The 24,444-nt window shown below is 51.9% G+C and overlaps 1 pseudogene; it reads right to left on the reverse strand.

The window, feature by feature from the left end:
- Positions 1 to 399: 399 nt before the first annotated feature.
- LOC103628591 (inactive LRR receptor-like serine/threonine-protein kinase BIR2) lies at positions 400 to 5,419 on the reverse strand (annotated as a pseudogene).
- Positions 5,420 to 24,444: the final 19,025 nt, after the last annotated feature.

Raw genomic sequence — 24,444 nt, forward strand, 5'->3', positions numbered from 1 at the left:
GCGACGGCGTCATCCCACCATGCGGCCTCGTCCAGCTCAGAGGCCCACGTGTGATCCGGCACATTGTAACGGGCCCTGCGTGGCCGCCGTGTGTTACGGGCCTAATTTGTAAAGGCATTCCTGTAATTACAGTCTGTAACCCTGCTTTATGGGAATATTCTGGGGATAACCTAGGTGGCTGAGGGCACATGCGTCCTTAACACAAGGCGCTGGGCGCTCAGATACCTATAAATACCCCCGCACAGTGCCCGTGAGAGGCCAGATTAACAGAGCTATTGCCATCTAGCGCGTAACCCTGTTAACGTCACTGTTCACCCTTGTTGGCCCCCCTTGCGACCGAGAGCAAGTTCCAACAATCCACATCTTGAACTTTGTTCGGGTCAGCCTCCACTCCCTTGGTTGAAATAACATGGCCAAGATAACCCATTGTATCTTGAGCAAAGGCACACTTGGAATGTTTAAGATACAACTGATGATGACGAAGTTGAGCTAAAACTAAAGCAAGGTGCTCTAGATGATCCTCCCAGGATATACTGTATACAAGAATATCGTCGAAGAAGACCAAGACGAATTTGCGAAGGAACTTAGAGAGCACCTCATTCATTAAGGCCTAGAAGGTAGAAGGAGCATTACACAATCCAAAAGCCATAACCAGGAATTCAAAATGTCCATGGTGGGTGCGAAAAGCCGGCTTCTCCACATCTGCTTGGTGCATGCGGACCTGATGGTACCCTGATCGCAAATCAAGTTTGGTGAAAAAATGAGCTACATTATTTTGCCCAGAAAAAAATATTAACAGAGTCAAGGATATTAATGATGAATAAGATTATGATCAATTTGATGATGTACCCTCCTTTTAAAGTGGATGCTGACACAAGAATCCTATTTAATAATGTAGAAACTCCATATTTGTGGTAAGACCATTACTAATGAAGAACTATAAATAAGAAGTTTTTTACTGTATTCTTGCGATGAATTATTATTAGTGGCAATAAGTTTTGGTGGCTAAAATATCTTTCTCTGTTTGTGCCAGAAACATGAGAATGCCTGTTTGGGCATCCTCAACGGATCCAAAGTCAATCTCAAATACCCGAGCATTCTTGGAAGTAGGAAGTTCAGACAAAACCAATTACTCCAATTAATAAGTTTATTCATGATTCGCACAACAATTGATCCAATGGAAGTAAAACTGAACTCTAGTCTCCAGTAAACAAATGTCGACTAAAATAAATTGAGATGACAATAGTCAAACGCAGGAGCTGAAGAATTTGCAAACCAACTAAAATAATCTTCAAACTTTACATTTTTCTAGAAAAATAATTAATGTGTGACCCAACACACATTCACATATTATATTCGATTACCAGGTATGAAGCTTATATCAAAAGTAATAGTACATCATATGTATGACATCAGCATATTAAATTTGTAGTGAGGTGTGCAAAGGTTATGATATTGTTTTTTCTTTTGGTTCTGCTCCTGCCATGTTTATTATTTATACACTAAGACAACCTTTAAGGTTTTCTTTTGCTCATGTAATAGCACCCAATCCACATTAGACAAGAAGATGAACATCAATTCTAAAACCTTATTTAGCGCCAGGAGATAACTTTGATTTGTATCTACATTACTCCAAGATTCACCTTGACAAACTGTGCTACTGTCAGAATCCCAGCAATCCATGCTACAAGAGAGGGACACTTATATAGAAAACAAGATCAGACTGACCGTACCTTTGCAGATAACATGTCATTGCGCTTGGTAGCTACCCTGATGTCTTTCTCCACATTCTTCATCTCCCTCTGCACATCTGCAAAGACAAAGAGAAAGAAGAACAATCCACTCCAAAAATTAACAAGAAAAATAGTGAAAACAACATGAATAACTGAGTTCAATTATTTTGTTAACCAATAGCTCAAAGAAATCTAGTGTTCTGATATACAATGATGTACAAAGTATGAAGCTTTCAAAATTGTGAAGGTTCTTAACCAGTCACCTTCTACAAAGAAGCCTCCTACAATAGCATCATGCAATCTAGTCCATTATCCTTAAATGTATTAATATATTGCAATATATCATATACATCTCTGCTCGACAACAATGCCTGAATTTGCTACCTCAATTCCTTCGGAATTAGCCTTCCAAACTGGTGCTCTTCTTGTTGATGTGCCATGCATCAAGGCAGCATGGCAAACGTGGGCAAGTCACCGCACCACGGGATTGTGCTCCCTGGCCCACAGTTGTTGTTTCTCGATGTGGCGTTGTCGTCGTTGCCGCTGATGTTGACAACATTCCAATTGCTGGTGTATCATGTCGTGTTAGAATGCGCTGTCGGGGAAGGGAGCACGTAGCAGCAGTTGTCCATGAACCACAAAGGCATGAACAGAGTGAGCTAAGAAATTAAATATTGACACGAACCAATCAAATTCTCCTATCTAGATGCTTAGCTTCCTAATTTGTCCTGTAAAGCAGTAGAACAAAAGTAAAAGTTTACAACCATGCAATGGTTAACAAAGAGGATAATCAATGCAGTCGGATTAAAAAATTGATACCACCTTTCAGCGTGAATGGCAGCTGCATGTAGTCAAAGGCTTCAAGAGTCAGCTCTACATTTTCGAGCAATATTACTTCTGCAAATCAGGGGCACCAAAAAAATAGTCACAATCAGATACACAGCAAAGTGAATTAAGCATTGCACTATAACCAAAAATCTATCGGATGTAAGCTACCGCAATTCATGCCTAGCAAAACAAAAACTGGAATCCATGCTAAAACCCAAGCAACCAGAGGACTCGACGCGAGATCTCTCTGCATAATTGCAGCAAAATCGAAACCACACAGGCGGAGAAAAAACAAGCAAAAAACGCTACAAGATTTTCTAGCCCAAAAAACTCAGATTCCTTGGCAAGCGGCATTGCTCTCAAACCAAGACAGACGGCTACATAAGACTCCACCGGTATACCACCAGCTTAGAAAAACAGCTGAAAGAACTATAGTACAGAAAGGTGATGTTGAAAGTTCCATTCCCCTATAGCTGATGCTTCCAAATAGAAAGCTTTTAGAATATAGAGCAAAGACCAGGAGATGTTCCAAGGCCCAGATGTGTATAGCATACCCTTTGAAAGCTTAAGCATTTAAACAGAACATTTCTAGCTACATATTCAAAGCCCATAAATATGCCTCTTATGAAGAAGAGTATAAGCTAAAGAGACATTAGAACATTTTTAACTACCCAGGACCCTCCTATAAGTTTCCAAGAAGGTAATGAAACATTGAGTGCCAATCCAATGACTGAACAGCAAGCTGGTTGTTCCAAGAAGGAACTTCGAAAGGTGACACCAGGATTTTGGCCATCAAGAATTGCAGTTCCACACAGATACTACAGGCACTAACAGTAACTTTAAAACAACATACAGAATTGTAAACTGATATTACAGCTTACATGGTTATCACATCCCCTGTCGATGCAACGATGTAATTGACCACCCGGCATCCGGCGCTAGATTTGGTGCCTCGATATTGTTCTCTTATCACTCATTTATGCTTCCGGTCTGTCCATAGCAAGGCTAAATATATATATCATCAATAAGCCTGACCAAACATTTCCACAATCGAATTGGCAATCAGCATCATCAGCTAAATAGCGTCTGAATCATCCTTGTTATAGGCCAATGGGAACTCATCAAACTGCTCCGTGACATCGCAGCCCTCTCCGATGCTCTTCAGAGCGTGGAAAACCCGATACATTGAATGCCTCTCCGTCACACGGGGCTGGGTGCAAGCAAAAGCTATCTTCAAGAACTCCTGAATCTCTGCCTCATGGCCCTTTCCACGCAATGGTTTATCAATAGCATCACTGATTCGACTAGAAGCCTTGAGCTGGTTAACCCAGTCCACTAATGTCCCCTTGAATCCTTCACCTGTCACGTCAGTAACCACAGCAGCAGCCTCCTGCCCGCTAACAAGCTCAAACAATATCACCCCAAATGCATACGCATCGCCTTTCATCGTACCAACTGGATTGCTAGCATACTCTGGAGCAACATAGCCAAACTCCCCAAAGTCCCCGTTCAGGAAAGGACTGGTATCACCACCCTCGCCAGGCGCCATCCGGACCAACCTTGTGAGCCCAACATTCGTGATCCGAGCATCATAATCCTCGTCGAGAAGCACTGCACTCGAGCTCAAATTCTGGTGAATCTGCGGAACCTGGAACCCATGGTGCAGCCACGCAAGCCCCCTTGCTGCCCCCACGGCGATCCTAAGTCGCGTTGCCCAATCCAGCGGCGCTTCCCCTGGCTTCTTCATCACCGATGAAAGAGCCCCACTCTCCATATGCTTATACACCAGCAGCCTCTCGTCCTCGACAACACAGAAGCCCAGCAGTGGCACGATGTTAGGATGCCGCAGCTGCCCCATACGACCCATCTCTGCCCTGAACGCCTTCTCCGAAAGTGGGCACGAGTGCAGGCGCTTGACCGTCAGTGCAGACCCGTCCCGTAGCACGGCTCGGTAAGCTGTCCCCGGCCGCCCGCGAGCTCCCGGCGACCACGATGTGGCTAGTGCTGAAGTCATGGGTGGCGGCCATCAGGTCAGCGAGCTTGACCTTCACGATGGGCTTCTGGAACAGCGAGACCGGGACCAGGCGGTTGTGCGCCGCCCGCAGCCTCTCGGTCCACCAGCTCCCGTCTTCCCCACCGCCCGACTCGCTGGTGCCGCGCCTGTGGCGACGGCGGCCTCCTTTGCCCTTCCCGGTGCACTGCTAGAAGAAGTAGGCGAGGAGCAACGAGGCGGCGGCGCCGAAGACTCCCGCGGCTATGACGATGCCAAGGCCCGTGCTCCCCAGCCCGCGGCCGCAGCGAGAGGATACGGGGCGGCCACAGAGGGGGTTTATTTTAGTGCCATGGCGAGCGGGCAATGGCGACAGTTGTGGGCAAGTGTCGAGGGTTGAGGGGCGGCAGTTGAGAGGAAGCGAAAGAGGCAACGACAGGGTCACCGGCGTACCTTGGCGACGTCAAGGGGGTTGACAAGAATGGCGGACACGACGGCAGCGCCGGCCGCCACCAGAGCCCGCTCGGTGAATCCGGCGAATCCCTTGGCCTTGCTCCATCGCTGGCTGGCAGTGAGGCAGGGGAAGGGACCAGAAGAAGGAGGGGAGCTAACCATCTCGGGTGGGAGCGGCGGGGAAGGAGGAGGCACGTGGCGCGTGGGTGGGGAGCATAACCATCACGATTCGGCATGGGGAGGACGGGGTGTGCGGCGGGGGAGGCGCGTTGATGGCGCGGTAGGGGCGAACGAGGCGGGTGTGGGAGAGGGGAATGCGCGGTTGAGGGGGCGAGGCCGGAGCTACTGGATTGCGATGAGGGGTGGGCGCACGATTGTTGCGCGGAGGCAAGGCGAGGGCGGATCTCCCGACCATCTCGTGGGGGTGAGGGAGGGCGGGCTCGCGGGGATCGACAACGCACAACAGAGAGAGAGGTGCGCACGGACGGTCTAGATCACCGGAAGGCAGAACGCCAAAAAGGCAGGCTACTCTTAGAGGCTTAATAAGTAATAGAGATTAGCTGTTATTATGGTTATTCTCTGCAGCTGCTGTTGTATTCTTTAGATTGCCAGTTAGCAATTTGCTCTTGAATGCCGTTCTGGTTCATTTGTGAACCTGATGTCTTTATCCTTGTATGTACTGACTTGTGTAGCTGACCACAGGAAGCGAAGGCATGCGACGAGGACGAGGTGCGCATGAATTCTAAACATCTGGGATTTCCGGAGAAAAAAAAAGGCCATGCCCCGTCGTCTCACGGTACCAAGACCAATTCCTCGTTTAGCCTGCAGTCTGGAGCCCAGCAATTAACCCCGCTGGCCCTGGCCTCGCAGTGTGGGATGGCGGAAATCATGGGAGAGATCTGAATTAGCATATATTGAAATCAAATGTATGTCACAATCTATATCTTAAAATAATTTAAGCTTATTTAAACTTTTTATTCGGTTAAACTCATTATAGATTATAATCTAAGAGTTTTGTTGAATAATTAGATATTTTTCAGATTAAATTTGAATATAAATCATGACCAAATCAGAAAAAACGAAGTATAAAGTCAAATCAGATGATACATACTGATGGACCATTCACGTGGATGTCGTACGCACGCGGCCCCTCGCCCCGCCCCGTCCCAGCTATGCCAGTCGAGCGAGCGCGTGTGGTTCTCCATTCTCTCTTCTCTTATCCATGACTTGGTGAGTGAGTGTGGCCTCCATATTTAAACTAGTTTCACTGCACTTGGACTAACAATATGGTACTAATAGTTCCATCATTCTCTAGCTATACCCATACATGGATTTTTGAGATTTTTCTACGATTTAATTGAATTTCTTAATTGGGCCCTAGCCCATAAATCCTAATAGGTTTGAGAATTTTTTAAACTATAAAAGTCATAGATTTTATCCACGGCTCATTAGGAATGGAACAAATCCATAAAGATAGTACACAAGTTTATACTAGAATCTATATATAAAAAAGAATAACTAGGTTTAATAGATAGATGGATTAAATGATGGATTTAATCTCATCATACGATTAGGTACGAGATGTAGATTCACTCAATTTAGATCTAGATTAAATTCATAATGAGATTTCATCCCTTGTCATCGAACAAGCGTGAGGTCATATTCGGTTACTAGTGGTTTGAGGGGATTGAAGAGGATTAAATCCCCTCCTATTTAAAATTGAATAGGAGGAGATTTAATCATCTTCAATCCTCTCCAATCCCATAGCAACCGAACAAGCAATGAAGAGGGGGAGGAAACCACGATGCGCGCGCGCTGCTGACCTTGGCATGCGGTATCGCTTTTTCAATCGGTGCTTATCGCGTGCTCTGGTGGTGATAAATATTAGTGGATCCGTCAACCAAGTGCAGCTTTACTTGTTTATTAGTATTCTTATGGTGCAACACATCTATCTGCGTCTTGGGTTTAGCAGGAGGGTGGCAAATGGCGTGCCCGGTAGAGGCTCCGTTTCGTTCTCAAACGGCTGGAGATTTACATTTACGTTCATACCGTGGACGAGAAAGTGTTTGCCCCTAAACGATGAGCGGTAGTGAGCTGTTTTGTTTAAAAGGTAAAAAAAAAATCTCAATCTAGAGATCACGTGACTTGATTCCCGAATCCAATCCAAACATCTAGAGAAATCAAAACACTTCAAAAAGCTACAACTCAATCAAGTATCGATTGGATACGCCTACTACGTTTCTGAAAAAAGAATATGAGCTCCTAAGGACTAAAAAACTTGATTTGGAATTCAAAGGTTCACAGGAAATTCCAAAGACCTTTAGGGACGAGCAGCAGTGCTGGACCAAAGTCCACCGGTGCCGACGAGGAGCAATGCCGCGCGTTAGAGCAGCAGCGCCGCTCGATAGAAAATGATCAGGTCGACCTCAAATTTGCAGGCAGCAAGTGCAGACGAAGAGAAGGTGATTCATGAAGTTTGATCAGGAAAAGATAAGCGCAACCAAAATAGATTCAAAAACTCAGTTTCGAATGAGGTTTTGTTGCGGTTTTGCTATTTCGAACAAAACTGGTCAAGAACTCCACACACTCAAGATTTTGCTTGAACCAGAGACTTAAGGTAATTCTAGGGCAGTCCCAAACAGAGAGTATCACCAAAAAAATTCCTCAACCATCAAGAACAAGAATTATCTCAAAATCCACAAAGGAAGGGTTGAGAAGAAGAAAATACATCAAGTGCAAAATCGAATCTGATAAAATGAAATAAAAAGCAGCTTTGCACACTTCCTCAAAATCTCACAACCTCAAACCATGGTTTAAATGCACCTAAGGTATAAAGCCCAAAGAGATAATCCTACATAACTAGCCCCTCTTCTCTATTTATAGAGAGTTATTATACTTCTCTAAACTATTCATACATACTAGAGCTTATCCACTCAGCCATGATTAAAATGGACCAACTCCTGAATTTTTTATCAGACGGCCACACACTCTTCACGAAGTTGCTTTGTCTCGCCGCACTCTTCGTGACGACGCCATGTGCCTCCCTTGATTCCTCCTGGAACCGTACCACCGGATTTTGAGGCCCAAACTCGATGAAACCAGCGAAATATAGTGCTGGATGGTTTTGAGGCTCAACCACTGAAACCTTCGTAGGTAGTGTATTCCATACACGACTCCCACGTCCTGGACGCGTGTCCCACCGGTCCGCAAATGCGTCGACAAGACGACCCGCTCCTCCACATCGTCGTGTCCGTCAGTGCCTGTAGGTGTCAGCCACCACAACTAATCACCCAACTTCTCTAGTTCCTCGATCAAGACTCAGCGCTCGTCTTTCCCTGCTCCGGTCCATCGACATAAACCAGCATGACCTTCACCACCGATGTCGACCACCGTCACCTAACTGCACACATGCACACCACAATCCGAGAGACGGTTTGAGCATACACAAACTCACACCCTCGTTAATCCGACTGACTCACCCCAAGATGCTACCCATTGGCAACCACTCATCACAACCCGAACACAAAGGCACTGTTAACTTTGTGTTCGCATGTTTCAAAATAAAGATACCTCGTTAAGTGTTAATTATGTCGGTACAATGGCCACAACATCGAATACAATGCAAGATTATTATCTATTGCCTGTTCTTGGTTCTTTACCAAATCAATTCTTGACAAGTATATAAGTATCTACATATCCACGTATTAATCGACAATTTAAATACTTCTCTACATTGAAAAAATGGGGGTTACCAAACTAACTCTAAAATAGTTGTTTTTTACTTGGATAAGTATGTATAAATGCTAGAAAAATTGATTTTACGTCAACCAATATACACATTTTGATCATATTGTGTAAAACCGTTTGGACTGTTCCAACCGTTTAGATGTTGTTCAAAGAGTTTAGACGCTAAAAGAAAGGATGATATGACCGATTGCTTACCGTTTAGGGCTAGTTTGGTGACAATGAAATTAGAGAGGATTATGTGATAGGAAATCTCTGGCTATTTAAGCTGTTTTGGTGATAAAGGAATTGGAGACCCATAGATCTCCTCCAATTTTCTTATACCACATACGTTTCTTCGATGCAGATATCTGGACCATGTTCAGATAAAACATTTATGATAGCCCCAATGACATTTTTTTATTTGAATTTATCCACCACCAAGCTGATGCGATGTTGCATTGCTGTACAATGTCTGTGTGCTTCTAGAAGTTTTACTCACCCCTCGGTTGATGGACCGGCAAGCGGCAACACCTACCACAGCATCGTGCGGCCAACCATTGTGTCCCTAGCTGCGTGCGTGGGCAAGTCGTTTCCACTGACATACTACTGGCGCATCAGCGCGTGTAAAACAGGTTAATTTGAATCAAGGGAGAGTAGTAGAGGGAGGTTTAGACCAACTCCAGCGACACTTCCATCCCTATCCCTATTTTTCATATTGTACAATCTTCGTACTGTTCAAGTCGCCCAGCAGTCTCCCAATCCCTATCCGCATCCATGTGTATGATAGCTTGATCCCACGGTGTCAGATTTTTAAATACTTCATTCGCTGGTCATACACGAAGATGAGAGAGACAACGTGAGAATGAGGAGTGAAAGACCGAGCGTGAATTTTACGGAGACAGACGCAGAGGCTGCTGGAGAGCGAAATAGTGCCTCAGAGCGTGTATAATGCGGATGAGGAGTGGAATGGGGAGTGTTGCTGGAGTTGGTCATGAAGATGGTGATTTCGCTCAAATGAACAAAAGTGACAGTTTGGATTGAGTCAAGTGAACCATTTGAAATTGTACTTTTACATTGACAATTCCTTTTATGAAACTGTACTTTTCCTATGTGTTATGAATATTACACAAGTTATTATGCTTCTGCTTTGAAGACCACATATATACTCTTTTAATATAACACATTCGTGCATCGTGCGTTAGAAGAGAAAATGTGTTTCGTCCACCTCACCCCACATCGGCGAGATAGTCTGTCGTGTGTGGCGCCCCAGCATGGCCACGGCTTCGCACCCCCTCCACATCCGTCGGGCACCACCACTGCCACACCCTTGCCCCGGTGGCTGACGCGCTCCTCCGCCTCGACCTCCCGCACCATCTCTCTCTCTCTTCTCCTAGACGCCATTGCGGCTCGCGCATCACTGCACATGCCTCCAAACTCATTGTCGTCGCTCCCGACCTTTCTATCTCCCTCTGTAGTCTCCTGTCTGTAGTGGCGATGTCGCTCCCACCGGAGGCAGATGTTGTGGAGGCACGGGAGCTCCTCATGAGACGTACAATGAGTTGCAGGAGGAATCAGTGGAGTCGACGAACACGATGAAGCCAGGGTTGCCGCTCGCCGACATCTAGGTGCTTACGCTCCGTGACGCGTGCACAAGTGCGTGTGGAAATGCCGCTACCATGTTTGTTCCAACTTATCTTTTCTGTATATCTGTAAGTTGTAATACACCCCTTGTGTTTGTGTAATTGCCTGTGTCCTATGTCGGAAGGAGGACCTGGTGGCTGCGGTGTTGTAGATGAGATTAGTCATTATGAAAATAATCAGGATAAATAACATTTTAAGGAGAAGGGGTGCATGTGATATTCATAATTCACCTTGTGTTTATGTGGTTCCACTTTGTATACTTCTATATGTCATTGCAGAAGGTATCTTGTAGCTAAATCGATCTATTTAGGTTGAAAGTTCGACTAGCATTCAATAGCATTTAGTACCTCATTTTTCTTACAGAATAAAACAAATGCAAAGGGAAAGTTATTGCTATAGAATTAAACCAATGTATTTGTTTGTGTTAAATGCATGCGTATAACCTTATCATCTTGTTTTCTTACACTTCTATTCATTTTCACTAGATCTTTTTTTTCTTAGACTTGTAATTGTCTTCACTAGATAAGACGCACTCCCTACAATATGAATAGACCTTATGATGTAGTTTGATCTTGTGGGCAACCTTGAGACATTTGGACATTAACATATTCATGGTACAAGTCTAAGTATACAAACACATAATTTATCTTTATCACTAGCAAAATGTATCAAAACCATTGAGGCATAATCTTCTGTTCTATTTTCTCTCACTTCAATTCAATGCAAGGAAGAGCTCCTGCGAGTTTCTTTCCAAAAAAGTAACAAAACCATCATGGTTAAAGCCTTTTGGGTCTTTTTTGGTTCAAGGGAAGAGAAGTGGAGTTCATATGATGGTACATTTGCTGCACTTTGTGCAGATTGCTCACTTCAGTGGTCAAAGACTACTAGTTGTAGCCGCGTGAAATCTAGGGATTTGTTAACTCTGCATTAGGACACTTGTGTATGTTCTACCATATTAGATAATTTGGCACAATTAACTTAGGGGGTGTTTGTTTCCATCTAGAATTATATAATCCAACTTATTTTCACAGATTATATAATCTAGAATTATGGTTTATAAAATAGTGGTTATCTAAAAAAGGAATGGTGCTGCAAGACAACATTATGCATCACTTAGGAGTGCCTTTTCCTAAGTGACTACAAAGTAATTATATTAGTAACTGCAAATGTATTTATGTTCTTTTAAGTCAGGAGGTTTTGAAATTCTCCTTGTTCACTGAAATTAGATTTACAAAAGGCTATTGTCGTTTTTTGTCTATGCGTGCAACAACTTCAATTACCTATGGTAAATATACATGAAAAAGTAATGACTGACCCCATAGTAGGTGCACACTTCACCTATTTATAATGTTGAGCCCTAGTACATCTTTGTATGAAATTACATTTTCGTCAATCCCTATTACATAGTTATTCCTCACATTCATGGAGTATAATTATATCATTTCACAACACAGATGTATCCCACACTTCTTTCTCTTCGATGTGGCTTCTTGTATCTCTTTTTCTCTGAAGTTTTCTTTTGGCGTCACCTTTCATTAGAGGTTCTCTTTATCGATGCTAAAGCCTTGCTTATAATGCCTTCAACTCCATGCAACTTTGGCTCGCTCACCTATTCTGAAGCGATCCAAATAAGGTTCAATGACCAGCGATGAATTTCTCTTGGCCTACATTAATATACTTGACCTAGAAACAATCTAAACATTGATTTTGTTATTTTGGATCTTCGGCAAGAAACCTTCTCCCTAATAAACTCCATAAACTACACCAACTATACTATATGGAAAATGAGTCCATGGATAGAACATGCTCCTTCAAATTAAAAAAAAACTCTTCTTTCTCTTCCACCTTTTCTTTCCCTTCCCTCTGTATCATCCTCCATGCGTTAGCCCCTATGCATGTGTGGCTTGGTCTAGGCTTGGAGGGGAACAGGACAAGGGAGGAGCTATCGCAAGCACCACGACACGGGTGCCCGTAGTGATGGCACGACACCCTCAGGTATGCCCGACAGGATCATCTGACGTAACGTCCAGGGACGTTGTCGGTCGGCTGCGGCTGGCATGTGGGCCCTAGCCGGCAGCGACCGGACATTACGACAGACGAATCGGTTCCTAGGTATGCAGATCTATAGGTTCACACCGTTGCAACACATCAACCTTCAACGTCGGTCAAATAGAAGGGAGAAGAGAGGGCACTAGGAGAGAAAGGGAGAGAGAGAAGTCCCCTCCATCCATCGATCCACGCCATATGGGTGAGAAGGGAGCAACCAAACGAGGAACAAGAAGAGAGCAGCGATCATAGTATCTATATACGAGAGAGAAAGATGAGTCGAGGATGCCGACAAAAAACTTCTTTAGACCTAGACTTGTCACATCCAGATTTAAGGGACAAAGCTGGGTGCATCTCATACATGCGCCAAAGAAGACAACATATATAATAACAGAGTGTATAGAGATAAATGTCATAATAACATCAGAGTACTTATTACATTGCGGAAGTCTTACAAAAATAAAAGATGAATATAAAACGAACTAAGGATCATCCTTGGTGCCATAAAGTCAACTAGGAAACGCCACCCAGATCAGATCAAACTCCTCGTTGTGTGGCTCCTCCTGAACCACCTGTTCATCTCCTGTGGGAGGTATGAGACTGCAAGGGTGAGCTCACACATGATCATAGCTCAACAAGTTGTGGGGAAACCAGTGGGCATGAACTTACCAAAGGTGGGAGTTCATGAGATGTGTAAGGCTGATCAACAATAGGGGTTAAAGCTGAGCATTGCTTTTAATAAGTTGGTCAAATTTTATTAGCAATTACTAAATGTAAGTAAATACCAACAATAATAAATAATAATAGAACAAAATTAATAAATAATCACATGCAATGCATATGACAAATTGAATTTAAGTTCCATAAATTAATCATGCGAGAGTCCTGAGCTGCTCATGACCATGAGCTCGGCTAGTTTACCAGTTTTACACTCTGCAGAGGTTGTACCCTGCACCCACAAGTCATGTTACCCATCTGCCAAGGGATCGCGACTCTCATACACCTCTACCAAGGAAGCGAGGCAGGGAAACACTACGAGGCCTTTACAAAGTTCCACGAGCTTCCGAAAACCCGCTACAGTTTATGGGAAGAGCACTTGCAAGAATCCCTCGTCTGACTGCCATCGCAGCAAAATCAACCAGAGAACCTCCTTCCATGCAACTCCCCTACTGCCCTTGCCCCTTTCGGGTAAGGTAGTCTTCCACTAGCTTTCCTAATTAGTTAGCCAAGGGGTCCCATTCCTCCCTTGTGGTGGCACATGTTTCTCAAGTTAAGATCCATGTTCCAATTAAAGATAATGAACTTGACATGAACATATATAGAATAACAAAATAATTGGAACATAGATATAATGAAATATTAACCCAAAACCATGTAAAGCAATAACATAACTACACAAATGATTCAGCGGTAAACAAGATAAAAGGGATAAACAGACTAGGGTGACCTATTGGGTCGCATCAAAATTAAACCTATGCATGAACAAGTGATATTAAAGAACATTATTGGGTAAAAGTGGTCAAGGGCACAACTTGCCTTCAATGAGCTCCTGCTCAGCAAATTCTATCTGCTGGTGTCGGCGCTTCGAGACCGAGGGGTCCCTGGACCGACGAGTGAAATGTCGCCGCGTGCCCCAGCCCAGATGGGTCGGCGTGAGACAGAGCGCGAAGGGGGGAAACAAGGCAGCCGGAGCGAGAGAGAGAGGTGGAAATCCCGCGGCCTTCATGTTTGTCCCGCGCCCAGGTCGGGTGCGCTTGCAGTAGGGGGTTACAAGCGTCCACGCGGGAGGGGAGCGAGCGGCCTCACGCGAGCGCCTGTCCCGTCCTCTTCCCCGCGCGGTCAACCCTCTGTAAGAGGGCCCTGGTCCTTCCTTTTATAGGCGTAAGGAAAGGATCCAGGTGTACAATGGGGGGTGTAGCAGAGTGCTAACGTGTCTAGCGGAGGAGAGCTAGCGCCCTAAGTACATGCCATCGTGGCAGCTGGAGAGGTTTTGGCACCCGGTTCGTGTGGTGTCGTGGCCGTCGGAGGAGCGCTGGAGCCTGGTGGAAGGACAGCTGTCGGAGCTGTCGAGTCCTTGCTGACGTCCTCTTGCTTCCGTAAGGGGGCTGAGAGCCGCCGTCGTCATAGAGCGTGCGGGGCGCCATCATTGCTTGTCTGGCGGAGCGAGCGAGATGGGACGCCGGTCTTCTTTCCCGTAGCCTGAGTCAGCTTGGGGTAGGGTAATGATGGCGCCTCCTGTTGACGTGGTCGGTCCGTGCCCTAGGTTGGGCGATGTGGAGGCTCCTCCGAGGTCGAGGTCGAGTCCGAGCCCCTGGGTCGGGCGAGGCGGAGACCGTCGGTTGAGGCCAGGGCTGAGTCCGAGCCCTGGGGTCGGGCGAAACAGAGTTCGTCGTCTTCCGGGGCTGAGCCCGAGTCCGAGCCCTGGGTCGGGCGGAGCGGAGTTCGTCGTCTTCCGGGGCTGAGCCCGAGTCCGAGCCCTGGGTCGGGCGGAGCGGAGTTCGTCGTCTTCCGGGGCTGAGCCCGAGTCCGAGCCCTGGGTCAGGCGGAGCGGAGTTCGCCGTCTTCCGGGACTGAGCCCGAGTCCGAGCCCTGGGTCGGGCGGAGCGGAGTTCGTCGTCTTCCGGGGCTGAGCCCGAGTCCGAGCCCTGGGTCGGGCGGAGCAGAGTTCGCCGTCTTCCGGGGCTGAGCCCGAGTCCGAGCCCTGGGTCGGGCGGAGCGGAGTTCACCGTCTTTCGGGGCTGAGCCCGAGTCCGAGCCCTGGGTCAGGCGGAGCGGAGTTTCCTATGGTGCCTGAGGCCGGGCTTGACTGCCTGTCGGCCTCACTCTGTCGAGTGGCACAGAAGTCGGAGCGGCGCAGGCGGTGCTGTCCTTCTGTCAGGCCGGTCAGTGGAGCGGCGAAGTGACTGCGGTCACTTCGGCTCTGTCGACTGGAGGACGTGCATCAGGATAAAGGTGTCGGGCCACCTTTGCATTAAATGCCCCTGCGATTTGGTCGGTTGGCGTGGCGATTTTGCCAGGGTTGCTTCTTGGCGAAGACTGGGCCTCGGGCGAGCCGGAAGTTTGCTCGTCGCTGGAGGGGGGCCTCGGGCGAGACGGAGATCCTCCGGGGTCGGCTGCCCTTGCCCGAGGCTGGGCTCGGGCGAGGCGTGATCGAGTCCCTCGAATGGACCGATCCCTGACTTAGTCGCACCCATCAGGCCTTTGCAGCTTTGTGCTGATGGGGGTTACCAGCTGAGAATTAGGAGCCTTGAGGGTACCCCTAATTATGGTCCCCGACAGTAGCCCCCGAGCCTCGAAGGGAGTGTTAACACTTTCTTGGAGGCTTTTGTCGCACTTTTTTTGCAAGGGGACCCGCCTTTCTCGATTGCGTTTTGTTCCGGTGGGTGCGCGCGAGCGCACCCGCCGGGTGTAGCCCCCGAGGCCTCGGAGGAGTGGTTTGACTCCTCCGAGGTCTTAATGCCTCGCGCAATGCTTCGGCTGGTCTGGTCGTTCCCTCATGCGAGCTGGCCGTAGCCCGGGTGCACGGTTGGGTCCCAAGTTCTCGGGCTGGTATGTTGACGACGTCAACCGTTTGGCCGGAGCCGGGTTTGCGAGAGCAGTCCCCGAGCCTCCGCACAGGGCGAGAGGACGGTCAATGACAGACTCGACATTTTTTACATATGCCCCTGCGTCGCCTTTCCGCAAGGAGGAGGGGAGAAAGCGCCATGTTGCCCTCGGAGGGCGCCGAACATGGTGTCTCCGGTGAGCTGCTGGCGGGTAATCCGAGTGGTCGCCCGTGCCCCATTTGTTAGGGGTCGGCTAGAGGCCCGGAGGCGCGCTCAAAAGTACCTACGGGTGATCTGCCGGACCCGGTCCCCTGTCGACGGGGTCCGAGGGCTCGATGCCTCCCTCTGATGGGATTTCGTTACAAGATCGTTCCCGCTAGTCTCGGAAATGTCCTAGGGTACCTCGGGAGCGTAGCCCGAGCCTCGGTTATGTATCGAACGTACCCATGGTCATCCCTCGCTCTATGTCTGAGGCGATTGTGAACCCTTCGAGGGCCAGCCTACGAACCCCTGATCAGTAGTGGGCGCGGAGCCCGAGTGGCCTGAGGCGGCCGTTGAACCCTTTCGAGGGGCCGGCCTTCGAACTTCTGACCAGTAGTGGGTGTGGAGCCCACGCACTCTGAGGCGGCTGTTAAACCCCTCCGAGGGGCCAGCCTTTGAACCTCTGATCAGTAGGGAGGCTCGGAGCCTATTTCCTTCACGAAGAAGGACCCTTTTCGGGGTATCCCCCTTTCCCGGTCCCTGTTGTAAGAGAGAGAAAGAGGAAAAGGAAAAGGATACGAAATCGAATGACGTGGCGTACCTTTTTTGACGCGGTCATCATGGCGAAGGCGAAGCGTCGCTTGCTTCCCCTGCCAGAGGCGCCGCCTGTCCCGCCGCGGAGTTAATGCGATGGGGCGAGTGGTTCGCGGGGCGGCCGTTGCGAGCCGTTCGAGGAACGGTCGTTTCGCTTTAAGTTTTTGAATCCCGCGGCGGGTCCGGGCAAAACGTTGAACGGGTCTCGCCTTGGTCTTTATATACTCGGGGGAGGGTCTGGCGGCGGTTCTTTGCTCCGCTTCTCGCCTCCTTCTTAGGTTTTCACAACCTGAGAGGTTTAGCCAGAGAAAAGGAAACCGCCCACCCAGTCCTTTTCGCCGCCACCCCTTTTGCTCAGTGATGGCCGACCGGGTGACCATCGTCTCGCCGCGTGACCCATGGCCTTTCTCCACAGTCACGGCGGACGACCTGGAGGATCTTGTTGCTGAGGGTTTACTTCGCCCTCTCTCTGATGAGAGGCAGGCGGAGTGGATTCCCCCCGCGAGCGGAGCCGCTCCGTCCCCGCCGCCGGGGTATGTCGTGAGCTTCGTCTCCTTCCACGAGCGGGGGTTCGGTGTGCCGGCGAGCCGCTTCATGCGGGCGATCCTGCACAACTATGGGGTGGAGTTGCACAACCTCAGCCCCAACTCCATCTCGCAAGCCGCCATCTTCGTAGCGGTGTGCGAAGGATACTTGGGGATCGCCCCCCACTGGGACTTGTGGACTCATCTCTTTTCCGCGGAGCTTTTTGCTTCGCCGACGGGGGAGTGAAGAGTCCGCGCGGTAGTGCGGGCCGGCAGCTACATCCTCCAGCTGAGGCAGTCGCGGGCGTCGCTGTACATTCCCGCCATCCTTGCGTCCTCGAATAAAGGGTGGCAGCGCCGGTGGTTCTACCTCCGGAATGACGGCGAGATGCTCCCACTGTTTTCCCAGCATGTGGTCACCGTCGCCGCCGATGCTTGGCGCTACGGGACCCCGCACGACAGATAGAAGAACCTCGAGCCCCTTCTCAAGGCCCTGGAGGCGTTGCGGAAAGGAGGACTCACCGCCATGGGAGTGATTGCCGCCATTCACCGCCGTAGGGTGCTTCCCTTGGCGGAGCGGCGGTTGTCGCTTTGGGAGATGACGCTGGAGGCAGACTTGGAGGGCTCGCAGATGTCGTCGAATCCTCTTCCCATCGACGTTCTCCACGGGCGGGTGGCCGTCGTGTTGGGAAAACCGGACGCCAGTGCCTTCTCTCAGCCCTTGATGCGCCCCGACCACGGGTGTGTGACCCTGGTGAGTGTCCGTTCCTTCTTTCTCCCTGCGTCGGATTGCCCTTGGTCCTTATGGTCGAGACTTTTCATCTGTCTCCAGGAGGTAGGGTGGCATAAGCCTTCCCGGCCACAGGTCCCGGAGGACGCGGTGGACTGAGCAGCGCGGCAGGTTGCCGCGGAGGAGAAGAAGAAGAAAGACGCGGAGAAGGCTCGGGCCCGCGAGCGGACGTGGGCCCGAGACGCCTTGGAAAAGCTCTGTCGTCGGCAGGAGAGGGATGGACTCCCGAGGGAGCCGTCGCCGGAAACGCCTGACGACGACGACGATGATGAAGATGATGACGAGGATGACGACATGGCTGCCCGCCTCGGCCTCAGCCCGGGTTTGAGGCTAGGCCAGGAGTCGTCAAGCCAGCCCCTGAGCGGGCTGGCGCCGTCAGTTCCCGGAGTCGGGACGCCGAGGTCCCGGCCCGAAGAGCGAGGGCAGACCGAGGGGGTACTTGACCCCTCGGCCGGGGAAGTTGAGGTGACCTCGGGGAGTCAGGCCGAGGCGTCTGTTCTCCGAGAGCCATCGCCCACGCCGACAGCGCAGGAGAGCGACTCTCAGGTTGCCGTGGCAGCGCTTGGGCAGTCCGTCTCCCGGGCGTCCAAGGTGCCCAAGGCGAGGACAGTGCCGAAGCTGGCGGCGAGGCGGACCTCGGCGGTGCCTTCGGGGGTCGACATCCGAGAGACCTCTCCTCAGGTGCGGTTGATCATGGCCCGGAGCGGGTAAGTACTTTGGAACGTCTTCGTCCTGGCTTCTCATTCGCATGTCCCGACCGCGACTTTTCTTTCCTCCTCAGCAAGCGAAGCCATGGCCTGACCGATCTGGCTCCCTAGAAAGCCCTTAAGACGGCGTCGGCTTCCACAGCTGGTGTCGCGCCGGGCCTCGCTGTTTAGCTGACCTTCTCGCAAGGCGCTCCACAGCGGGGGGCTCAGGCGGCACCAGTCGCCGTGGAGCGAGTTCCCGAGGCTGGCTCTTCTGCCGAGGCGGCCATCGTGCTGGGGGAGGCGACTGGCGCGGACGTGGCCTCGGGCCCACCGGACATGCCTCCGGTGCTGGCGCCAGCTGCTGCTGAAGTCGCTGCCGTCTTGGTCGAGGAGCGGCCTGTCGCCGCCGACGCTGAGATGGCCGAGGCGTCGACGCTCGGTGCCTCGGAGGAGGGGGCGTGGAAACGCGATCCGTCCCACCGAGCGGCAGCCTTGTCCCCGCGCGGCGGAGCTCTGAGAGGCGGCGCGAGTTGCTCCGGTTCCGGACCAGTGAGGCTTCGGATCCCTTCTTCGTTCTTGACGATGAGCGGGAGGAGCAGTCTTGGGACAAGCTCCGCGAGTGTGCCGAAGCAACGGTGGGGTCACTCCGGTCATCGTTGGAGGTCTTCTGCAGGGACGTCCCCAAGATCCTCCAGGTAATGGTTTCAGGCATACCTTTTTTGTGACCAAGGCGTCTTTTGTGACGCCCCGCTTCCTTCCCTCAGGATCTGACGGATCTGAGCGCCGCCAAGTCGTCGTTCATCCGCCACGAGGTCGATATCTGGGGCTCGCTGCGATCCCTGAGGACCTCGCTTGCCGGGGCTACTGCGCGCCTCTCCCAGCAGGGCGCCGAGGTGGCGGACCTTCGGTTGCTCTGCGCCGATCTGAGAGCAGAGGCGGCAGCGGCACGCGCAGAGGCGGCAGCGGCACGCGCAGAGGTGCAACGACGGCAATCGGAGTTCGACCAGGTCGCCGATGAGCGAGACCAATCCTGGGGCCGGGCTGCCGAGGCCGAAAGCCGGGCTGGAGCCCTTGCAGCAGACCTAGCCGTAGCCCAGGCCGTAGCCTCGGAGCAGCGTGCCCGAGCCGGAGGTATGTCCTGGCCATTTTTGGTTTTTGTTTCAGCTTGTTTCCTCCGCTTGTGTTTGAGGCCTTGCGCTCTGGCTGTTCGCAGAGCTCGAGTCCGCCCTTGATGAGTCCACCAGGGCGCTTGCCGGGGCGGCCGAGCAGAGGGAGGCCGACCACACGGCCATGTCCGAGGCCATCTCGGACTTCTGCCAGGTCTTTGGCTTCGGCGACGTCCCCTCAGGAAGCTCCCCTCAAAGTCGCCTGCAGGCCTTGGGCGATCACGTGCGTGGCAGACTCCGCGAGGCGCTACACCACGGCGTCAGGCGGGCCTTCGCCGTGCTCGCTTCCCACTACGTCGTGGATCTGGAGCGGGTCAGCGAGGGGTATTGCCTTCCTGACGAAGATGAAGCCACCCTGGCTGAAGTCCAGAGGCTCGACGCGGCCGCCGCGGGCCCGAGCGCAGTGCTGGCGACCACCTTCGAGGCAGAGATCCTCCCGCCTGCGCCGTCGTCCGAAGTCGGGGTGGACTTTGCCGAGGGCGGGGACGAAGCCGAAGGCGCGGCTCCTTCCCCGGGCGACGCCTAACTCTGTCGAAGCAGTTTCCTTTGAATGCACGTGTGTCTTTTGCGGCCGCTGAGGCCTGAACACTTTATTATCGTAGTATAAAGTCGTGCCCCTTTTCCTTTCATTTTGTGTGTCCAGCCCCGCTCGTCAGTAGCAGGGTGGCTTGCCCAAGTAGGAGTCATTTTTCGTGGTAGGTGACGAGTGAGGTTTCCGTAACCCAGAGGCGTAGGAGTCCCTCGGCTCAGTCAGCCTTGCCACTTACATGCACTCGCGTTCGCTTCTTGGGGTCCTGCTACCGACATAGCCGGGGGAACGCGGAAGCCTTCTTGATTGAAAATTTTGACGTGGAGGGGGTTCCCCCCTTTTTAGCCCCCGAGGGAGGGTCGGGCTTTGCCGAGACAAGGTTGACCCTTCCTTGATGACCAAATTTTGCGTGGGAACGAGGTATACGAACAACTTGAAAACATCTTAAGGGTAGAAGCGACGTAGCTGTTGGATGTTCCAAGCGTTGTTGTAGACCTCTCCTTGACTGTCAGCCAACTTGTTCGTTCCGAGCTTCAGAACTTTGGCGATGATGAACCGCCCTTCCCAGGGGTGCGTGTAGCCCCCAGGTGCCTTCTGTACGGGGCCGACGAGGTCCAGACTCCACACAGCAAAAGGCCAGGTGATGGGTATTGTCTGCAGAGCCTGAGCGGGCAGGTGGGTCTGCCTCGCGTAGAACTGACACCCTTCGCAGGTGCGGACAATTCTAGTGGCGTCGGCCACCGCCGTCGGCCAGTAGAAACCTTGTCGAAAGGCGTTTCCAACAAGGGCTCGGGGTGCTGCATGATGGCCGCAAGCCCCCGAGTGTATCTCTCGTAGGAGCTCCTGACCTTCGGCGATGGGGATGCATCGCTGGAGGATGCCTGAGGGGCTGCGGTGGTAGAGCTCCTTCCCATCCCCCAGCAAGATGAATGACTTGGCGCGTCGCGCCAACCACCGAGCTTCGGCTCGGTCGAGGGGTAGCTCTTCTCGGTGGAGATATTGCAGGTACGGGGTCTGCCAATTTCGATTAGGCGTGACCCCGCTTCGCTCCTCCTCGACGCGCAGTGCCTCACCCTCGGGGGCCGAGGGTACCTCGTGCTGAACCGAGGGTGCCTCGGGCCGAGCCGAGGCTGTCTCGGACTGAGCCGAGGGTGCCTCGGACTGAGCCGAGGGTGCCTCGGACTGAGCCGAGGGTACCTCGGGCTGGGCAAAGGGTGCCTCGGGCTCGGGCGTGTCGTCGATCTTGACGGAGGGTTGATGCAGGTCTCGGGAGAAGACGTCCGGGGGAACCGTTGTTCGCCCCGAGGCTATTTTAGCCAGCTCGTCCGCAGTCTCATTGTAGCGTCGGGCGATGTGGTTGAGCTCGAGCCCGTAGAACTTGTCTTCCAGGCGCCGAACCTCATCGCAGTAGGCCTCCATCTTCGGGTCGCGGCAGTGGGAGTTCTTCATGACTTGGTCGATGACGAGCTGCGAGTCACCACGAGCGTCGAGGCGTCGGACCCCTAGCTTGATGGCGATCCGCAACCCGTTGACCAGAGCCTCGTACTCAGCCACATTGTTGGACGCCGGGAAATGGAGGCGTAGCACGTAGCGTAGGTGCTTCCCGAGGGGCGAGATGAAGAGTAGGCCTACGCCGGCTCCTGTCTTCATCAGCGACCCATCGAAGAACATGGTCCAGAGTTTCGGTTGGATCGGAGCTGTTGGGAGCTGGGTGTCGACCCATTCAGCCACGAAGTCCGCCAAGACCTGGGACTTGATGGCCTTCCGAGGGGCGAACGAGATTGTTTCGCCCATGATTTCCACCGCCCACTTTGCGATTCTACCCGAGGCCTCTCGGCACTGGATGATCTCCCCCAGGCGGAAGAATGACACCACAGTTACCGGATGAGACTCGAAGTAGTGTCGCAACTTCCGCCGCGTCAGGATCACTGTGTATAGCAGCTTCTGAACTTGTGGGTAGCGGATCTTGGTCTCGGACAGTACCTCGCTGATGAAGTAGACTGGCCTCTAGACGGGCAATGCATGCCCCTCTTCTCGTCTCTCAACCACAATCGCGGCGCTAACCACCTGAGTGGTCGCGGCGACGTAGATCAAGAGGGCTTCTCCGGCAGCGGGGGCACCAAGATGGGCGCATTCGTGAGGAGCGCCTTCAGGTTCCCGAGGGCTTCCTCGGCCTCAGGGGTCCAAGTGAAGCACTCAGCCTTCCTTAAGAGGCGGTACAGAGGCAGGCCTCTTTCGCCGAGGCGTGAGATGAAGTGGCTCAGAGTCGCAAGACATCCCATGACTCTCTGTACGCCCTTCAAGTCCTTGATGGGCCCCATGCTGGTGATGGCTGCGATCTTCTCCGGGTTGGCTTCGATGCCCCGTTTGGAGATGATGAACCCCAAGAGCATGCCTCGGGGTACCCCGAAGACACGCTTTTCGGGATTGAGCTTCACGCCTATCGCCTTGAGACATCGGAATGTCACTTCAAGGTCGGAAAGGAGGTCGGAGGCTTTCCTCGTCTTGACTACGATGTCATCGACGTAGGCCTCGACCGTCCGGCCAATGTGTTCACCGAACACATGGTTCATGCACCGCTGGTACGTCGCACCCGCATTCCTCAAGCCGAACGGCATGATGACATAGCAGTACATGCCGAAGGGCGTGATGAAAGAAGTCGCGAGCTGGTCGGACTCCTTCATCCTGATTTGGTGATACCCTGAGTAGGCATCGAGGAAAGACAGGGTTTCGCACCCAGCAGTGGAATCCACGATTTGATCGATGCGAGGCAGAGGATAGGGAACCTTCGGACATGCTTTGTTTAGACCAGTGTAGTCTACACACATCCGCCATTTCCCTCCTTTCTTTCTCACAAGCACAGGGTTGGCAAGCCATTCGGGATGGAATACCTCTTTGATGAACCCTACCGCCATTAGCTTGTGGATCTCCTCGCCTATGGCTCTGCGCTTTTCTTCGTCGAATCGGCACAGAGGCTGCTTGACGGGTCGGGCTCCGGCTCGGATATCCAGCGAGTGCTCGGCGACATCCCTCGGTATGTCGGGCATGTCCGAGGGACTCCACGCGAAAACATCAGCGTTTGCGCGGAGAAAGTCGACGAGCACTGCTTCCTATTTGGGGTCGAGCTCGGAGCCGATCCGGATCTGCTTGGAGGCGTCGCTGCTGGGGTCGAGGGGGATGGACTTAACCGTCTCCGCTGGCTCGAAGTTGCCGGCGTGGCGCTTCACGTCTGGCACCTCCTTCAAGAGGCTCTCCAGGTCGGCGATGAGGGCCTTGGATTCAGCGAGGGCCTCGGCGTACTCCACGCACTCCACGTCGCATTCGAACGCGTGTCGGTACGTGGGGCCGACGGTGATGACCCCGTTGGGGCCCGGCATCTTGAGCTTGAGGTAGATGTAGTTGGGGACGGCCATGAACTTCGCGTAGCATGGCCTCCCCAATACTGCGTGGTAGGTTCCTCGGAACCCAACCACCTCGAACGTGAGGGTCTCCCTTCGGAAGTTGGAGGGTGCTCCAAAGCAGACGGGAAGGTCGAGTTGTCCGAGGGGCTGGACGCGCTTCCTGGGGATGATCCCGTGGAAAGGCGCAGCGCCTGCCCGGACCGAGGATAGATCAACACGCAGGAGCCCGAGGGTCTCGGCGTAGATGATGTTGAGGCTGCGGCCTCTGTCCATGAGGACCTTGGTGAGCCTAACGTCGTCGATGATGGGGTCGACAACGAGCGGGTATTTTCCTAGGCTCGGCACGTGGTCGGGGTGGTCGGCTTGGTCGAAGGTGATGGGCTTGTCGGACCAGTCTAGGTATACTGGTGCCGCCACCTTTACCGAACAGACCTCCCGATGCTCTTGCTTGCGGTGCCGAGCCGAGGCGTTCGCCGCTTGCCCACCATAGATCATGAAGCAGTTGCGGACCTCGGGGAACTCTCCTGCCTGGTGATCTTCCTTCTTGTCGTCATCGCGAGCCCTGCCACCCTCCGCGGGTGGCCTGGC

Source organism: Zea mays, chromosome 5, assembly GCF_902167145.1.
Source record: "Zea mays cultivar B73 chromosome 5, Zm-B73-REFERENCE-NAM-5.0, whole genome shotgun sequence".
Lineage (NCBI taxonomy): Eukaryota > Viridiplantae > Streptophyta > Magnoliopsida > Poales > Poaceae > Zea > Zea mays.